Here is a 14,486-nt window from a genome sequence, read left to right on the forward strand (position 1 = left end):
TAACATCTTTTTTTGTATCCACAAGTTTGTGGTCAAAAATTGAAACACTTTGTTTGACCAAAGCATTGATTATAAACACATGGAAAAGGTCTTAGCAATACAGGCCTCCTGAACAGTAAGAAAGAAGCTACTCTGTACAGTTAGTGCACAAGAATCACCATTTACTACTTCTATGTAAGGGCTGTTTGGATAGACTTCCTAGTGCCCTCTTTAGAGGAATCATTTCATTCAATCCATGGATCACCAATGCACCTACAGTTCACAGTAAATGTACACAAGCAGGGCTACAGTTCTAATGTCCAAGGCAAAGGAGGAAAATCCTGCCCTAAAGCTCAGATACAAACCAAGTCATCTCCCGTATTGGTTCTCTCCAGTCCCTCATCTTACTAAGTGGTGACGGTGAAGCCACGCTCACAGTGGATCCTCCCAACCCAACCCACCCAAACTCACATCAGAACAGCTACATCGGAAAACATCTGCCAGGTTTCTAAGTGTACTACCCAAATAGGCACAAGAACCCTGCCTATAAACAGAAACACACAAATCTCTCCCAGATCTCTAGTCCTGCCCTGCTTACTCACCTCTGAATCTTCCTTCCAGCTCTCAGCCCCTCCTTTCTTTTCTCCTAACGTTTAGACAGCTCCCCAGATTTCAACTTCAGGATTTTAATCAATATTATGATATTAAAGGCTTTTATACACTAAAGCTTTTTAAACATTAGGAATTTTTATCTTTAATGATGCAAACATGAGGCACGCTTTGTGGGTGTGATTTGGAGGATATAGTGAGCAATGGAATTGTGCAGTCCTACTTATAGATTTCAGACTACCCCTAAACTCCTTCTGTAACTAGTCAGTAATAGACAGTCAGCAGATATATGTGTCTCTATCTCCTCGAAAGTATTTTAAGAGCAAATAGCAGATCAGTGATAGAAACAACAGGACATGAGACTACTGTTAATTTCGTGGTTTTGGTGACAGGAGGCAAACAGAAAATGGAAGGCATCGGTAGCTTCACATTTAGAAAGTGTAGCTCCTATCCCCTGCATACTGCTGGGGATTTCCATACTCATCCATATTTGGTTTGTACCCAACCAGGAGCCACAGAGTGAACACTGGGACAAGCAACTGGACACTGGAAGCCAGCTCCCTCCATATGTTCTCGTTGTTCTTTCCCATAGCTGCATTCTCCATTATGACTGTATGTTCTTCTAGCATCTGCCCTCCTGAGCTGTGAATGTGAATACAGTAGATTGGATTGCAATGTCTACACTTCAGATAGGGCATAGATATTTACGTTCCAAGCATGGAGCTAACTAGCCATGGACTGAACATTCTTTCAAGCCATGAACTAAAATCTGCCTTTGAGCTGTTCAATCAGATTGGTCACACTGTCTGGCTACTATAAGTCAGTTTGTACAATTCTTACAGACTAGCCAAATTTGAGTAATTTATAAATTATAAGAACATACTTCTCTTAGAAAGAAGGCTAGAATCATTAGGTGATGCTATGTAGACAAAGGAAGACTGTTCTCAGCTTCTAGAATGGTCCCTTGTTTTTTCTTCATATGGCCAAAGGGAGAACAGGGTGAAAAGAGGTGAACTCCTTCCCCCAGTCCTTTCATAAGGGCAGCTAATGACTCAATCGTCTCTGAAAAGCTCACTTCCAAATATGGAATTAAGTTACAACATGAATTTTGGACAGGACAAAAGCATTCAACCACAGCAACTGCATTGACCAATTCCGACAAATTTCAAAATTCCTGTGATTTGAACTTTTCCCCTTATAGTTCACTAGTAACAGGTGTCTGATAGAAAAGGCATGGTGAGTGTGTGAGCATATTACTGGAACAGAATCTAATACTGAATTTGTTAATTGAAGCTTAAACCCAGGGTCCAAATGGAGAAAATGAACAGGTGTGCAGAACAGATAACTACTACCTGAATCCTACAGAAACTCAACTCACAAACCTGGGTGGTACTAGATGGCAGTGCTTCTAGGTTCCAGGCTAGATCCTTTCTGGAGAAAGATAACTTTATTCCATAATCCCACTGTGTTGGTTAGAATAGGTATGCCCCCCATAAACTCATGTGTTTGAATGCTTTGCTATAGGGAGTGTTAACTATTAGGAGGTCTGGCCCTGTTGGAATAGATGTGGCCTTCTTGGAGTAAACATGGCCTTGTTAGAGGAAGTGTATCACTGTGGGGGTGGGCTTTGAGGTTTTCTCTGTCTAAACCTCTGAAACTGTAAGCCAGGCCCAATTAAATGTTTACCTTTATCCAAGTCACCTTAGTCAAGGTGTCTCTTCACAGCATCGAATCCCTACTAAGATACCCACTAAATATGACCATATTCAAATAAAGTACATCACTATTCAAAGCAGGAGGAAAAGAAGACAAACTGAATTGGTCAACTGAAACGTAACAAACAGCAGACAAGCAACCAGAATATAAACAGAAAATTCTAGATGTTGTACAAAAGAGGACAAACCATTGTAATAATCAGATCCTTAATAATCAGAGGCAGCCCAAATTACCCCACAACTAACCATGCTGCATACCCATTTGATTGGTTAGTACTGAAGTTTGGGAACACAACACTTTGCTAAGAGTTGAGAAACATCAGCTCCCACACATATAGAAGGAAAATAAACTCCACGGATAATTTCTTTTTCTCATGTAATATCCCAAAATATTCAATAATTTAATGGGTAGATAAACTATAGCACATTATTAATACAATAGGAAAAACCCACAGTGAAAAAAGAAGCTACCAACATTTATAGTATGATTCTAGTTATATATCTATAAAATATCTATGGTATGGTTCTATTTATATAAAAATATCAGATCAAAAACAAACACACAACAATAGACAAGGCTCAACAACATTCTTCAGCTATATAAACAGATGGTGAAAATCTTAAGAAAGGCAATTTAGTTGTGCATAGGAGGCATCACTGAGAAGGAGAGAGAAGATGTCCAAGTTCCTTCCTTGGCTTGGTGGTGGCCACACTGCTCCCTGTAACATCAATGACCATGGTTTCATTTCCATAGACTCCCCCAGTCTCAGGGCTCATAATGAAAACAATGAGAGAGTTAAAAAAGAGCTTTGAGGAAAGAAGTACAAGAAATGGAAAGAGCACGGGGAAGCAAAGCAATGAAGAGTGGAGAGCAGAAAGAGAGGGCTTCTGTGAGCCAAGTCAAATTTTAAGGCTACATCCTTCAGCTCACATGACTCAGGCATGTCAGTTCTACCCAGTACCCATCACTAGCCCCTCTCCACTGCTTCATCACAGACTACCCAGTACCCATCACTAGCCCCTCTCCACTGCTTCATCACAGACTGACTGACTATGGCTTGACCCTCTGATGGTTTCTCAATCAGTAAATCCGTAAGATAGGATGGGGGCGGTGGTGGGGGATGTGCTGGAGGAATGAATATCTGAAGCACCACTGGAGTAGTGCTTTTCTCTCTCAGCCTTAACAGGCAAGAAGAGCGATTTGTATTTTACATATATGTTCTCCTACAGACTTGCGTCCTTCAAAAAGTGGAGCTGCCAAATGTAATCTAACTCTTAGCTTGCGGTGAATTTATACATAGCATTTAGGAATGAAAGATAAAGAGTCTTTAGATGTGGAACTCATAGAATTTAAGGTTGTGGCTATTTGCTGGATAGGAGAATAAAACTTTTATTCTCATGCTTGTTTAATGTTCTAAGCATTCTGTGAACACTGGTACTATTCAGTGTATGAAGTTTGGAAACTAATCAGCCCTTGACCATCGTGGGAGAAACATTCTACAGTGAGGTGAGGATCGTCCTTCTTTCTATTCTATGAATTCTCAAAGAAAGAATGGCTTATATTATACTGTGTATACATTTTATACATATAAAATTGTATGCTGGCTTCTAGTTATATTTATACTATGCACTTAGAAAACATAGCTATTTAAATTGACACATAGTAATCTTACATATTTATGGTAGAGTGTGACATTTCTATATATATGCATGCCATGTGTAAATGTGTTACACTACTCTCAATGGTGGCCCAATATTAACTCAAAATTCACATCACCTAAGTCTACTGAATCTTTCTTCTTCTACAGCAACAGTCACAACCAACACAGACTCAGATTCCACATTTCATTGGATCAATGAACCAACCATGTTGTGGTTAACTTTAACAAATACCCATGTTATGGTTAATTTTATTCCTATCATTATAATTCTGAGTTTCCCCTGCCTGAGTAGGACTCCACCTAATTCACCAGTGTTTAACTCAGTTAGAGAAAAGATAAGATCTATAACCTGCATGTCTTAAATTGTGAGAAAGCTGTAATCTCAAGTCTTGAAATCAATATCATCTGCCACTTTTTATGCGGGAGGAGCCATGAAAATCATCTCTAATCTTCTGCATTCCAGCCTGCTTATTATATGCTTACGCTCAACCTCGAGATAATATATGCCTGAACAGGGTATGATTTATTTTTATCTTCAACTTTAATACATTCCATTATCTTAAAAGGGTTTTTTTTTTACAGGATATGTTCAATGTTGCCCTCAATTTTCATATTATATACTCTGGTATATGGTAGGCAATATGTATATAAGGGCATCTTCCTGTGAGTATATTCTATAACAACATATGTATCTTATTATTATTTTCCACTGAGTCCATCATTCACTCCATTCTGCAATATTCTATATAAATTTGCGAGGTACTTCATATTTAAACTAGCTTTCTGTGAGCAGAGCTTGCCATGAAGCTTAGCTTATTAACTGCCATCTGAAAATCAATCAGCAAAAATCTCAAACTGTGTTGTTCATGCAGTAATTGTTAAGCAGCTGATTTCGTTTTAATATGATTGATTTCAATAACAATTACATCTTATAAGTGAATGATTTTAATACTTATGTTTACTTTCGGCTCATACATAATAAAGGGCAATCCTGCTAATTACGGACTTTTAAGTTTCCTGAAGTTTTTTCTCTATTCCTTCAACTATGAGGTAAATCAGTTACTAGTTTGTGAGCCCCTACTGTTTTGTACTACAAAAGACTGATTGTGTTATTTTACTGATAAGAAAATAAATATCCAAAGTCCTTAGGATAATGTTCCTTAGCCTCTCCCTTCTTACCTGGTGAGTGTTTCCAGCATCCATGCAGTCCTGGACTAGCCTCCATTGCAGGTAAACCCAGGACAGTCAAGCAGGACTTGCAGTCTTTACCCACACCATTGATTTATTTCTGAGTGAGGCAGGACAGGATGGGAATTTGAATTTCACTACATTCCTTCCACAGGGAGTCACAACCACCCACTAAACAACACTCATTAGATAGGTCAATTTTACAACTACAGGGCAACCATGTTTTTCAAGCCTATATTTTTACATTTACTTTAAAGAATCAGCATAGGGAAAAAAAAGTATGTAAAAGAAAATCCAAATTCTCTATAAAGTTCTACTGAAAAGAATGTAGAGCCATTATGTAGTGATGGCTCACGGATTCTCAAAGCCAAATTATTTCTCATTAATTACGGCTATTTTTCCAAATGCTTAGAAGGGTTCACAGTTGATTTTGCAATACTGGTTAAGTTTTAGATTACAGTGATCAATTAGTAATTCATAAATACCTTAGGTAGCTCTTGTTACATATCTTATAATGGACTTTTTAATTTTTTAGAACATTTTCAGTCCTTTAGCAAATTTAGAGGTCATTACTGATGCTTCCAAGATCTTAAGTGGCAAGTCTGCCTCAAGGTTGAATTTCTTCATTGCTAAGGAGGTTGTTTACTCTCTCTCTTTATATCTTATGTCATCAAGTTTCTGTGGAGCAAGTTTACTTTGACTCTAGAACTCAAATGTCTTTCTCTCTGATGACAAAAATCATCAAAGCAGAACAATTATTGAGTAGTCTACATTTTCCTTGTCATGGAGAAATACCTTATAACAAGCCTAAAACATATGTCCCCCCTTTGCAAGCCCTCCTAACTTGTGCCTATTTTAACAAGGTGTTTATATTTCAGATTACCCCATAAACTTTCTCTAACCAATTTAAAATATGCCCTCACCTCAGTTCCACCCTGCTCTCTGCAAAAGGATGAGCTTTCTCCTGGGGGCTGGGGAGCTCTGTCAATCAATCCCTGAATATTATACTTCCAGACCCAGTACCACCCAAACTGGGCCAATATGACATGAACAGGAAGCCACATGCTCTGTAATTGTTTATATGAATATTAGGAAATAACAGAAGTGTCAACAGATAAGAATCAAGGGACAAAGGTAAAGAGAAATGCAGGTCATGTCACCAAGACAGTAAAAGATAGCCAGTGTACCTTAGCCCCAGAGGAGATTCCAGAGTAATTCCCAGATGCAGCCTTTTGTGTCCCCCTTCCGTGTGTTTTTTTAATATCAATATCTGTAGTTCTCAGGAATTTAAAAAAAAGTGACTTAGAAAACAGTCATTACAGCAGTTAACTCATTTTAACTTCAACACACTCGTATGTTTAAGAAACTAACAAACTGCCGGGCAGTGGTGGCACATGCCTGTAATCCCAGCACTTGGGAGGCAGAGGCAGGGGGATTTCTGATTTCAAAATTTCTGAGTTCTACAGAGTGAGTTCCAGGACAGCCAGGGCTACACAGAGAAACCCTATCTTGGAAAACCAAAAAAGAGAAAAAAAGGAAACTAACAAACTATACACTGCCTATTTGTACATACAAAAAAATGCCTAATAAACAAATAGTATGGTATAGAATGTCTAAAATGAAGATTTATACATAAATATGAATAGTATGTGTAATACATTTTAAACACTATAAATAATATAAAATAATATGTAATTAATTCTGATATAAATCATACATAGGCAAATTTCAGATATAAAATTTAATCTCTGGCCACTGCAATCTATCAAAACTGTGATAAATCAAGTTATGACCTCTTCAGATCGCCTTTGTATATAGTTTCATTCATACTACATTGTGGTCTATCTTTACAGCAGCATCACAAACAAATACACAAAGGAGAAAGATATTTAGACATATCTTATATCAGAAGGCCAGGGAACTGGCTTGCTGTCTGAGACATCTTGGGTCAGCAAGTGTAAGCTAAGACTGCACCTGGCCATTCCCTTTTCTGGAGTCTGAGGGAACCTGACAGAGTTTGGTTCCTGAACAATTAGGAAGCACAGAGAGACTCTTGTTTATGACATTAGTTTATCTTGCTCTTGCTAAGCTCTAAACAGGACATGAAAGGCGGTGTATGTTTTCGTAATGGCTAAAGAGCATTTTGTTTTTACTTTGTTTTTAATGTATGAGAGCCTTTTGTTCATTTTAAAATACATTTAACAATTCTGAGAATTCATACAATGTATTTAACACATTCACCTCCTTCTTAAATGCCCCCTGACCCACCCCCCACATCCCCACAGCCTCTCAACTTTGTTCACAGGTATGGGACCATCCAAGGGAGCAAGATTGTCCTACCAGGGGTAACGCCTGTAAAGGAAATTGACTTCCCCTCCTCCAGTAGCCATAAACCTACACTGGCTCTTCAGTTAGGGCTTGGAACTCATAAGCATCCCCTTCTACATGCTAAAAGACTGCCTGGCTTAGTCTTGTCCAGACAACAACAGCTATGAATTGATGAATGGAAAGGTCCGATTGTGTCCAAAGGACACAGTTTCAGTACAGCCTTCCCTGACATCTGGCTCTAACATCAGGTCCTCCCCTTCTTCTTTGATAAGGGACAGATGGCATCATGGATGCCACATTTGTGACTGAGCACTCCACTGAGTTATTCTCTGTGTTTTGATTAATCATGGATCTCTTTGTTAACAACCATACATTAGACAAAGCAACTTCTCTGAGGAGCTCTGCGAGATGGACTAAGCTATAGGTAGAAACATACAAATTTAGAAAGCAGTTTAGTATGAAGTATACTTAGAATAATAGTAGTGGTTATAGATTGTAGCTAGAATTTATAGTAACAAACATGGTATTGTTTCTTCCTGTGTTGTGGGTGTTAAATTCAATCAGAAAAATCATTGGTTACACCATTCAATTAATGCCAATATTGCATGCAGAGACATAACTTACCATGCCCCAGATACCATATGCACATTGATTGGTCACAGGGCCATGTGAAGAAATCAAGCAGATACTAATGAGGGTCTCCTCCCTCCTGACTAGTGTTCATATCACTGGAAGATAGAAGGCAGAGTAACAGGAGGAAAGGCCATAATCTACCTTGCACATGTGGGAACCCTGTGAACTGCAGTAATGGGTAAAACTATTTCAAATGAAGTCTAAAATTACATAAGGATCCAAATGACAACTGTCAATTTTGGGGATAAAGTAGAAACATTTTGAATATTAAATTCATATTTTATATACTCATGTATAGTACCACATAAGAACACTTTTATGGTATTACCATAGAAAACATTAAAACAACTTAGAAAGTGAGGGGAAATAACCCACAGATTTTATCTAAACTGTATTTAAAAGAGTACAATGTTATCTAACACTTGTAAATCTTTTTTGACAATGCACTGAGTTATGCAATTACCTTTCCTCATACTTCCAAAAGGTAATACCTTCAGATTTCCTCTTTAAAATGTTTTCTCCTGTCTTCTCAGAAACAACCATATTATTTGTATATTCAGAGGTAAGCTGATAAAATAATATTTATGCCAAAGTTAGTTTACTGGCTATTTCAAGGCATATTTGCCTACAACATTATATCATGATACGTGGTTCAGCTGGAAAACAAAGGCCTCCCTGTTTTGAGATGACTGCAAATGAAGGAGAAGAAAGGTTCCGATTGGCCCTCAGCCCCACAAGATCAATAAGAGTCCTTCTCTGTGGCATAGCCAAATGCTCTGGGCTCAAGGGTTCTTGTCTGGTGAATTCTGTCATTCTGAGTCTCAAATGCATCCTGAGCAATTTGCTTTATCTCAGACTGTTTTGCTTTGAGGACTTCCCCTGGGTTTTGAGTGTTACTTGAAACAACCAAAAAATCCTTAGTGAAACAAAAAACATGATTGCGTATGTATCATTAGGTAAAGGAAATGAGTCTAAGTGTAAATCTTTCCACTAAATAACTATTTTTATCAAAACACAATTTTGTTTGTTTAAAAATATTTTGTTTCTGTTGTTTGGTTTTGGAACTCTTCTGTTTACTCAATAGTCAAGATATACACTAGTTAGAAGCACCACCTAAATAAGATTGTATTTCAAGATGCAAATTTTAAGTCGTGTTGCTAATAATATATGCACAGCTGAGTGAACAACTTATGAGAAAGATGTACATTTTGGATACAGCCTAATTATTATCTAATTTTCATAATGTCAGAAATAACAGAATGTTTATTATGTACTCAGCACCTGTTAATAATCTGCTATAAATACCTGTAGGCATTTACACTTGCATTTTGAAAAGAAAAACAGAAAAGTCTGATGCATCCTATCGATTAGGGCACTCATCAGTAGACTGAGCAATCCTAGAATCACTCAACAACACAGCATTCCAATCTGAGTTAGCTTACCTACAGTATCACAATTTCCACATCCCAAGGCTAGTTTTCAGTTTCAGTGCTCATAATTTGTTTTTCACTCAGGTAAGTCGAAATTATCTATGGAATAACTTTCCTTCTAAAGAAGATAGACTGACTGCACCTCAGGCTATTATCCATAGCAGAATATGACAGCATTAGGGTCATGATCGCATGCTACCCAATCATTCATTTGACAAGCAGTGTGAAGATTTAAGTTACATGCTCTCATAAACGAATGATTTTAGCCTTACATTTTGATGAGGGCAGAGATAAGAATCTACTAATTGTGGGATCCAATGTGACCATGGTAGTGTAGAGGTATACAGGATGAAAATACAAAATGGAGTTTTAGCTTCATTTGAAAATAGAAATCATAAAAAGGGGCTTTAGAAAGGGTTTCTTTGGGAGATACTGTGGATATTGTAAAGATGACTCAGAGCACAGCATAGATAGCAGCCATTCAATGAGAAGATAATGATGATGGAGAAAACCGTGATGGCAATGACAGTTACACAGTTACAGCTGTTCAACACAGAACCGTTCTTCTCCAGACCAGCTACATTTAAGTCATATTATAAATACAATCAGATGGACCAGGCAAAACCTTCTATTTTCAGCAATAACAACCAAAAGGGCCTGGTGACTTTAGCTGCTTAACCATCATCCACCTTATCAGAGACTGCTCATCATGGATGCCAGCGGGTCCATCTCATCAGTCCAAAGGAGAGGAAAAGGGTTGATGATGAGGCACATAACATTCCCACCATTGCTCTGTATGCATGAAACCACCGAGACAGTGGGTGGTAACCTGAGCAGGCCTGCCCCCTCCAATCAGGACATTTCACACTTACTGCTTCTGCCATGGCATTCAGTGCATTCAGTCACAGGTAGAGCTTCTCAGCGGCCTGAATCAGGGCAAGTGGGGTTTCAGTGAATGCATACCCCGATGTAAAGTCAAACAGATCTGTGTATAGTGTTTAAACACCTGTAGCGCTTTCTAACAAGAACAACGATTGTTTAACACTTACCCTTCTGGCTCAAGTAAAACTTTCTGTCATTTCGGCCACTTCATTCTTTTATCATTCCGGTTTAGTGGACTATGACGTAATCATATCCCAGACAATTACTAGGCTCTTTCATATGTGTTACTTGTTCAGATATCTCCTGACCAAGGTGCTATGTGACCATTTTCTAAAGTGGTTGTACCAAAGCCATTAGCAGTATATCAAAGTTCTAGCTTAACAAAATGGAGTAAGGCCAATCACTTCAGTATTACCTCTTGTAAAAGTATACTTTCTATAACTTCCACACTATAAACAGAATGTATATAACCCACATGTTATAGATTACAAAAGTGATAGTGTACTCATACTTTACTCCCAATGAAATAAATTACACATAAAAAATTCCTCACATAATACAAGGTTGTTACTACTATAAAAGTATAAACTTTTTATTTTTATTTTTTTTCTTTTTCCAATTTTTTATTAGATATTTTCTTCATTTACATTTCAAATGCTATCCCAAAAGTCCCCTATACCCCACCCCCCGCCCTGCTCCCCTACCCACTCACTCCCACTTCTTGGCCCTGGTGTTTCCCTGTACTGGGCCATATAAAGTTTGCAATACCAAGGGGCCTCTCTTCCCAATGATGGCCAACTAGGCCATAAAATGTCAATATTCTTATTTAATAATTTAACTAATTTTTATAAAATTAGAACCCAAACATAAATAAATTATATCCCAAACATAGATTAAACCATTAAACAATATTAAAATAAAATGATTTTCAAGAAATCAAATTTCATGCTACAATTTTACAGTTAAGAAAAATGAGAAATATTTTAGTATAATTATAAAATATTGATGACACTTGAAGCTTTGAACATCAGCTTCTCTCATGTATTGCTTTGTAAAGAACTTTTTTAAACATTGGAAATTTCCAAGAACAGTACTGGGTACATTTGTACTTAGAAACGCTTCAGTCAGGACACTAAAATTCGCTGATCATCACAAGTAAGAAGTGAAGAGTTTTTCCATTTTAGTGACAACAGCTGCCATTCTGTAAACACCCTAAGTGCCAGGATGGAGTGATGCTGAATCACAGGAGCCAAATGACAAGGTGTGTTCCCTAAAGAAAAGGGACGCTCACAAAGTGTGAGCACAGCAGTACATGGGAAGAGGAGGCACTAAGCATGAAATGCATGAGGCAGGCAAATAATTCAAGTTCACTTAGCAGGCGGTGGACACAGCCAATGTAAGTGTGGCGCCAACGTTAGGCCATTGCTTTAAAAAAAAAAAAAATCACACATTCTTCTTATGTTCCGGAACTCAGTGAGATCTGCTCACAAAATAAAATGCATTAAACATTCAAGGAGATAACATGGCAAAATAGAGACAGCTACAAATCAAGTTCTTTTTAACAGATTTTACACTACACATGAAAAAAAAAAACTAACAATCTGCTGATTATTAGCGCTGCCAAACTGGAAAAAGTTCTTGTGGTTAAAATAAAAGCAAAATATGCATAAATATATAGGAGTAACAAAAGACTATTTTTGCTCCTGGGAGCACTGTAATTTGGCTTAAATGGTAGGTGTTTCTTCAGGATAGAGAATGTAACTGCACTTAAAGACACATCCGATTGTATATTCATATATGCGGTAGTCATTTTTTAAATGCTGGTAGGAAGAAACTATCTACAGAAAAGAAATAAAAAAGATTATAAATTTAAAATAATCTAGACTACAATGACAAAGACGCTGTTTACTTTTTTCTGCTTCCAGATGAATCTAATGAGTTACATTTTGCTTAAAGTAAACACAATCTGTTACCAGGACCTCACCTGTCCTAAGATACTGTGTTCCTACATCCCATAGTCTATAAAGGACATCTTCTCAATGCAGTGTTTTCTGGAGAAGTTGAAAACATAAAACCATTGATGTTTGTTCGTTTGTTTGTTTGTTTTTGCTTACACAGTTGGGTATCATACACTGAAGCAGGACTGTATTCAAATAATCATTTTATGAATGGTATTTCTGAGTTAAGTAGTAAAAGATAAGCATTCATTCAATCTTACTTAAAAAAAATTCCTTAGACTTGAAAAAGAAATGAAGTAGAGCCCTCGTGATAGGGCTCAAACCTTGAGAGTCCTCTAGTAGAGGACCTAAGTTCTGTTTCCAGCAACCGCATCACAGCTTACAACTGTCTGTAACTGCAGTGCTAGGGGACCAAACTTCCTCCTCATGCATATGCATGGTGCAAATACATACATGCAGGCAAAATACTCATAAACATAGATGATAGACAGAGAGATAGGCAGACAGAATAGATCCGTGTGTGTGTGTGTGTGTGTGTGTGTGTGTGTGTGTGTGTGTGTGTGTAATTCAATTCGACACAATGGCTTTATTTATTTAGTGGTATCCTTAAGATGGATACTTTCCTTCAGCTTTGAGATACACTTAAATTACTTTAATTTTCTTAATGTTTACGACCATCTGTCCATTCAATAGTACTTTTGTATTTTTGTGAATTCTTTAAATTTACCTCAATTTCAATTTTCTACACGCTAAATGTCTCAGTAGTACATCAAACTCCTAAATATTTTGAGATTGTAAGTAAAGAGGAAGGATAGGAAATGTCACACAATAAATCTTTTCATATATTTATTTCATATATTTAAAGATATTGTATATATATATGCATATATATATATATATATATACACATACATACATACATACATTTAATTCTCCAGTCTATTTTAGTAGTGTCATTCTTACTGAATAAAAAAGAGTTGAAGAAAAAAGTCACCTTCCTTTCTACAGTTGCCTCCTTTGTACAGCAATGTGTACTGATTCACGTTGCCACTTCATTCTCACCTAATACTCATTTACCAACAGGCCTGTTTAGAGGCTCTAACTCAACATCTTCCTCTCTCCAGCATGAGCTGCACTTGTGGTGCTTACTGGGAAATGAAACATTTTGGTGACTTAATGGTCAAATGAATGAATCAGCCTGGAATTGCTCTCAAATAGAAAATCTATTCTAACTGGAAGCTATAGCAGAATTTACCAAGTGCAGAATCATGGTTAATTATTTTAGAGTTTCCTTGGTTGCAGATATTAAAACCATTACTGCAAACAATTACATAAACATAAATCAGTATTTTGTACAATGCATATTTTAGTTATAAACTCAACTTCTGATTAACATTAGCTGCTTTTTTTTTGGTGGGTAGGTGAAAAGGAAAGTCAAAAACAGAACAAACATAACTGAGTCATATTATTTCATGAATGTTAGTTGGCTATATTAGTATACTTGGTTTTTCCCTAATTAAAAATTCTATACTTTCCTTTATGTACTGATTCATAAGTAAAGGTGATATGCATATTTGTAACACTCTTCTAAACAAGCAAATGATTTCTCTGGCTAAATGGTATCTCCCAATAGGATTACAGGGTATATTATGTTGGCATGAATTAGTTTGTTAGGTAAATAACCTTAAATGTGAAATAGCAATCAACAAGTATGCATAAAAATCATTTAAATGTGTATGGTGTGCTTTCCTGAATTGAGTGATTCTAGTTTGTCTATCTTAAATTCCTCAACTCCTAAATATGGAAATTAGTGTGAGTGACTAATTACAACAATATGAAAGTTCTTAACTATATTCTTTAATTATTTGTCACTTCATAGGACTGCCTACTTTTTTTTTCTTTTGAAAAAAGATGAACTTGTTCATTAAATTCTTTGGATGTGGAGGCAGAAATTCCTGTAGCTTCCAAAATAGAAAAATTGAATGTTTTGTAGTTAGTTCTGGGCTAATGACATTAATTTAGTAGCCATCAGCCTGTAAATGATATTTAATGTCACAAGACTGAATGAGATTCCCAAAGATACACAAGCAGAGACAAGAACTG

The 14,486-nt window shown here is 36.8% G+C and overlaps 1 protein-coding gene across 13 annotated transcripts in view; it reads right to left on the minus strand.

Annotated features, from left to right (window-relative positions):
- The window catches only part of Prkd1 (protein kinase D1), a 308,046-nt gene that overhangs the window by 181,349 nt on the left and 112,211 nt on the right, over positions 1-14,486 (minus strand). The window lies entirely within an intron of this gene.

Source organism: Mus musculus, chromosome 12, assembly GCF_000001635.26.
Source record: "Mus musculus strain C57BL/6J chromosome 12, GRCm38.p6 C57BL/6J".
In the NCBI taxonomy this organism is placed as follows: Eukaryota; Metazoa; Chordata; class Mammalia; order Rodentia; family Muridae; genus Mus; species Mus musculus.